Below are 7,113 nucleotides of genomic sequence, written 5' to 3'. Positions count from 1 at the left end.
GGCTCTTGTTAGTGGAGGTGGGGGATTTGAGCCAGATGGCTTCTGCTGTGCATTCTGCTGCCCTGGCGGCACGTAGTTCTGGGTTGAACCAGGAGTTGTGATGATTTTAATGAGGACATTACATACCCCACCGGGGAGAGGAGGCCGTGAGTTCTTTAATGATGTAATGATATCACAAGTTCATGTACTTGTAGTTTGAACTCCCACTTGGCATCAGTTAGATCAATTTGAAATTCCTGTGTGTTAACACAGCCTATAGTGACAGCAATGTATGTTTTCCAATCTTCTTTAGTAGCCCCCTTCAGTGTCATCTGGAAGGTATGCGTCGGCCTAGCCGGTTTCCAGAACCACTGTGAATTATTGGTCCTAAAACCCATAAACAATTCAACCAGCGGGTATATACTTCTTTTGTTCATCTGACTACCTGAGTTAGTTCATGAGCATTGCAAAACCTCTTTTTCAGCTAATGCAAGTCTCTCCTCAAATTCCTTTTCTTTTGGCGTATCTTATAATGAAAATTATGTTTATGCTTAGTACTATTATAAGAATAGACCAGAGCACTTAATGGAGGATATATTCATAACAGTCTCTCTCGTGATTGCATCTGTGTGTAGGGTCACATTTTGTGAAGCCACAGCCATCGATCCATTACAGTCACAAAAAAGATGTCTCTCTAAATATCCACTCCTACCAGAGTTGGCTGACGCATTATCAATGCACGTAGTTTTAAATTGATTAAAACTCCAGCTGAATTTATTGACGATCCCAAAATCAAGATCCCCAAGCTTGTCATTGGCCTTGTCCAAGTTCATATGGATCCAACTAATACTATTCTTACCCACATTCATTTCCACTCAACCTATGTTATCATGCATCACCTGGGGTTCTGGAACACCAATGCTAACCAAAAAGGAGAAATGGTCAGTCCTGTGGGGTGATGATCAAATCAACCTCCAAAGTGAACAGTGATTCATGAGCAAATACATAATCAGTCATTGAAGCGCTCGTTACAGAGACTCTTTAAATGTTATGTTATGTTATGTTACCTGAATTATTTCTAAAGCGCAACGTCTACCAATCAGTCATCTTGCCACTAAAACAAAACCCAGACAAGACCGACTGACAGCCCGAGAAACAAAGTGAACTAAAATAAATACGTTTTCAAAGAACGTCTAAAAAGAAGATGCTTCTTTCAAAAAGGCAAGACCCCCAATATGAGAGTATTTAAAATGTGGAAACTGGATGAGACAAGTGTCTAGCAACTGACAAGCTCAGGAAAGACTGTAGGCGCAGAATTTCAGCTGAAGATATTCCACACCCCTGGCATAAAAAGCACAATGCACTATAAATAAGAATCTGTTTAGGTACAGGGAGCCAGTGTGGTGTGAGAAGAACAGGAGCAATGTGGACTCCAAAAGGAGATTGAGTAGCTGTTCTAGCAGTCAGATTCTAAAGGACTTGAAGGCGCTTAATAAGATATACTGGCGGTGCCAGGAAAAGAGAATTGCAATAGTCCAGAGAGCAGAAGACCAGTGAGGCCACCACTGGGGCCCACACGTGAGGTGACAAATAGGAAAGGACTTTCTGAAGCAGCTTCAGTTGGAAATGACCTGATTGACACACCGCACTCACCTGGGCATCAGTTGAAAGAGAGGCTAGGATCTTGACACCCAGATCCTTAACCATAGGGGCTGGTACTGGAAATGGACCAAGTGATAAAGATGAGAACGATGAAGTCCAAAGTGAAGGAAGTAGCTATGGGGGAACCTGCAACCAACACCTCCATCTTGTTGCTGTTTAACTTCAGCCAGTTGCTGCTCATCCAGCTTCTAGACATTCTCGGCTTGAGTGGGATCTAAACAGATGATAATCTGGGTATCAACCGTGCATGAAAAGCAAAGGAAACCGTAGGAGTGATTGGGTTCTTCGATCACCCATTCTGCATCACTGAACAGCGCATCCGCTTGCTGGCACGTGTTCTTTTCGATGTCTGCTAAATATCTTTTTCTGCCCCACATATGCATCTCTTCTCTTTGTCCCTCCTTCTCTTTTTCCCCTGTGCTCTTCCCCTGGCCTCCCTTAGGTGTTTCCCGCTGCGGGTTTGTGTACCCTCCGGCTGGTCATAAAGTGGGATATAACCTGTAGGGCGCGGGCGGCAAGCTCAGTACGTCCCCTCCCTCTGTCACTCCTTCTTTCTTTACTTTGTTATCTTTAGTCTCTTTGTATAGTTTCCAGGGACCCAATATATTTGGACTGCTTTTTAGTTTAGAGCCTTCATATTTTTAGGAGGGGGCTCCTTTTAATCATATACAGTCAAGCCCAAAATAACAGTAATGTGCATGTAAAAGAAATGCAGGGGCACAGGTAAGTATAACCAAACTTAGGGGTCGGCTCAAACATGGTTAATAGAACACGTGTGTTAGCTTTTTTGTTAATCTGCTACAAAGCCACCGTGGCTGATAACACATTGAAGGTCCCACAATCCCAGACTGGTATGGTAAGAAGCAAACAATAATTGTTATTTCTTGAGGTCACACATTTGAGCCCTTGCGTCCCACCAACAAGCGATGAGTGCATAACCATTTTATAATTCATATAATGATTTGCAAAACATGATATTTAAATGGTGTTGAAAGAACCACAGTGGTTTCAAATTGCCCGTTAATACGTTTCACCTGTCAAATGTCGATTCTCCTGGCCAGGCGTGGAAACACTGCACTGCTGTCTCCTCTGCCCACTGGAAGTTATATTTAAATATTTGATTGCAATACTAGAGCACTTTAAGGCACATAGGGTCTAAGGGGCTGTCCATATATGTCATTATTTATTTTTCGTTTGTATTCCATTACCCTGTGTTTCCCCTTGTTCTGTTTCCAAACTGTTCCCCTCTCTTTTATTCCCACAAACACATTTCAATGCTCATTATGGCCCTCTCTACAGGCCGAACCGAGTACTCCACTTGTTCACACTGACCCTCTCCACAGGCCGGACCACTCACTCTATGTTAGTATTTGATAGCCCTCTCCACAGGCTCATCGTTCCCTAAGTTAGTGCTACAGTGTCCAGTGTCTACCCATGCAACACCAGCACACTCCTGTTGCTTAGTAATTCGAAAAGCCTGCTATTTCACACAAGATACCTCTGGATGCTGATTTGTCCACCACAAACCCTCACCATTCAACAACGCTAGCTACCCCATGCATGTCCCTCTCAACAAGAACAATTCTAACATAACTCGTACCCCAATGACGCAACTATGCAATCGCCTGTACTACGCACCACTCCTGTGTAACAGAGTTTGCCACACACTATGCAACCCTCCTGCTCTACCACAGGCATGCACACTCCCTAACGGGTGGTATGCTCTAATATGTACACTACTATGGCTGTTCGTCCTCCCTTTTCTCGAAGATGTGTCCTATACACCATAAAAACAATCTATCCCTCCCCGTCCTGCTGCCACACACCTATTGTGCAGTGTCTTCTTGCACGGTTATACTCAAGTCCTGAATACTCTCGAGTCCCATTGGCACTGAGCTTCCACCACGGGCTCGCCCTTCCACTGAAACCCAGTACGGCTCTTGGAACCTGGCAGACCTTCGCGAACTCAGCGCCTGCAAAGCTTCCTCTGTGATGTGCTGTGAACAGGTCTGCGGTCGGCAGACCCTCGCTTTCAGGGTGGGTGGACCGGATACCATCAGTAATCCAGAAAGAACTGAGATATCTCACTGAGGCCTCCAAAAATGTAGTCTGGGGTCCACCAATTAGAGCATAATAAAAACCACATACTCACGAAATGGACCGCAAACCGTGCAAGAAACAATGCTGTTTATTAAAGCTGAGTGAGCACATATCCAGCAGAATAGTGGATTAGATCTGATCGAGAGGATGACATCTTATTGGACTATGAACAGCAGTTTTATAACAAAAAAATACATTAGTCTGAAGTCAGGAGAAACACTTGCAAGTGTTGGAGGATTAGTTATTTCCGTGCTTCCCAGGGATTTGATTGGATTGCAATCTCCTCCTCCTCCTCTGTGATAGTTACATTAATTAGTGAAAGTGTCAATATAGCAAACAGTTCAATATTTTCCCATGACCTCACCTCCCCATGTGGTACCATATTGTATTCACATCCCCACCTGGAAGATCTTGTTATAAATGAAGCAACATTTGTGCTGACCTCCGAAACTTTAATATACAGCTATTGATCAGCAACATTGAGAACGGAACACAAGACAGAAAGATAATTCCAGAAAATGTTTCTATTTAAGACACAATCAAACTGAGTGCAAAAAAAGGCTCTGCATTCTTATGGCATTTTTCAAATACTTGCATATTTTATTTGGTAGCAACCATAAAATTGCTGTGATTAGACTTGGGTGTAGTGTCTTGTGTAGAAAACGTAATCAGTGCCAATTGTTATATGGCTGGCACAGAGGTGCTTGATGAATATGTAGCTGTTGATCACTTCAACACTGATGCCTTAGAGACCAATGTCATATTCTTGCATTCCATATAAGGTTGTGGAGTATTAATATACTCTGTAGACTCTATAAACAGATTTATTTTCGATTCCTTCTAAATGTATCGAATCATTATACTTTGTAAAGTCAATGATGCTCCCCAGTTCTTCAATTACTTATTGTTATCAGCTGGAGGTTGCACACATAGATACTGGGCCTCATTACGACCCTGGCGCTAAGTGAAAAACGATGGCGGTAAATGGTTACCGCCATCGTTTTCCGCCAGGTCCGATCATGACCCGTGACCGTTAACTACGATGCCATTAGCGGCATCGTAGTTAACGCTGCCGCTAACTGCGCCAAGGGCGCGCGCACGCGACCTCCCACCGTACTTAGCGCCATGGCGGAAAGGTACGCGAATGCCGACCCAAACGGACATGCACCTAACGCCATCACCCAACCCGTTAAGTACCTTACCGCCATGGTGCTAATTACGCCATCGCGAACCAACCGCAAAGGGCCATGTAAAGTGAATGCAGCTGCCACAGGTGCACAGAAACAGCACAGGTGAAGGCAATACAGACTCAGGAAGTACAAAAAGAGCACACCCCACCCCTTCCCACACCCAGTCACACTCCACAATGATACCAATACGACTAGCAATGTTGGGGCTGGAGGACCTGATAGCAATGCAAGTGCTACAACAGCAACAACAACAACAGGCAGCACAGAGGAGACGCAGGAGGAGAAGGAGGGCAAGGCAGGCCCAGCAAGCCCCACCAGCACAGCCAGTGCCACCACGCAGGCAGCCCCCAATCCCACGCATCAGAGCCAATCCACTCAACCTCACTGCTGAGCAGATCCACACCCTGTACCGTTTGGACCGGGACACCATCACCGCCATCGTAGACATGACACACAACGACATTGTCAGCATGATAGAAACTCCAACCGCCATCCCACCCCTACTGAAGGTAGTGTCTGTACTACACTTCCTGGCCACAGGCACCTACCAGCACACAGTGGGGCACTTGCATGGCATTTCACAACCATTATTCTCACGAACACTCATCCAAGTGCTCGATGCCCTCCTCAAGCACACAGATGACCACATCTCATTACCACGGACTGCCCAGGAGATTGCAAACACCAAAGTGGGTTTCCATGCACTAGCCGGCATACCCGGTTGCATCGGTGCCATCGACTGCACCCATGTGGAATTGGTGGTTCCACGTGCCATGGAGGTACCATACCGCAACCGGAAACAGTTCCCCTCAATCAACGTGCAAATGGTCTGTGACTCCAACAAGATCATCACACATTGTTGTGCCCGATTCCCCGGATCAACCCATGATTCCATGGTCCTGAGGAACTCCACAATACCACGCTACATGGAGCGACATGCAGGCCCAAGATCCTGGCTACTCGGTGAGTCCAATGTCATGGAAGTGGGCAGGTGAATGACGTACTGATGCATACTCCACCTGGCTGAGGGGGGGTGAATGATGCATACTCCACCTGGCTGAAAGGGGGGGGGAATGATGCATACTCCACCTGGCTGAAAGGGGGGGGGAATGATGCATACTCCACCTGGCTGAAAGGGGGGGGGAATGATGCATACTCCACCTGGCTGAAAGGGGGGGGAATGATGCATACTCCACCTGGCTGAAAGGGGGGGGAATGATGCATACTCCACCTGGCTGAAAGGGGGGGGGGGAATGATGCATTCTCCACCTGGCTGAAAGGGGGGGAATGATGCATACTCCACCTGGCTGAAAGGGGGGGGGGGATGATGCATACTCCACCTGGCTGAAAGGGGGGGGGGGTTGATGCATACTCCACTTGGCTGAAAGGGGGGAGAATGATGCATACTCCACCTGGCTGAAAGGGGGGGGGTGATGCATACTCCACCTGGCTGTGAGTAGCAGAGAGAACGGAGACAGAGGATACCCTGAAGCAACCCATACTCCACCCAACACCAGTAAAGCCAATAGCCAATGCATGCAGCCCTACCATGTGAATGAGGTTGTGTCCCAACCATGACACAACCATCTGCAAGTGCATTCTACCAAATCAAACCACATTGTCAACAATGAAAAGCACCTACATGCACGTCACCAAACACCATCAACCGATAGGCCTGTCCCCCATAACTGCCCACGAAGGAGGCACATGACGGACAGAAACATCAACACACCATTACACAGACAGCAGGGCCCCCACAATGTCCCTGTCTACATCAGCATTGCTCACTGGGGTCATGATGAGGCCCACAGCAATGTTGCAATGATGTGCGCATCGCCATCACAGGACATGTGCCAGGCCAACTAACCAAACGGCATGAACGGACACAGTGGATGGGCACTCACAATGCACTCAACCCCTCTGCATACATTGGGTGATGGCATGCAAAACAGGCCATGGGAGCCATGAGCATATACTGGTTGCATTGCGTGAATCAATTAGTGCATGTAGAAGTGAGCCAAAGTAACAGTTGGATGCAAGCCATGGTGGCACATCATGTTCTTGATCAGACGACATGACTGACACATACATTCTCGCCTACATACAGGTGATGCAGGCTATCCCCTGAAGAGGTGGCTCCTTACACCAGTCCGGAACCCGCAGAACCAGCACGAGGAGGACT

Source organism: Ambystoma mexicanum, chromosome 2q (genome assembly GCF_040938575.1).
Source record: "Ambystoma mexicanum isolate Mex_15411 chromosome 2q, UKY_AmexF1_1, whole genome shotgun sequence".
NCBI classification, from domain to species: domain Eukaryota; kingdom Metazoa; phylum Chordata; class Amphibia; order Caudata; family Ambystomatidae; genus Ambystoma; species Ambystoma mexicanum.
This window is presented reverse-complemented; position numbering follows the sequence as displayed.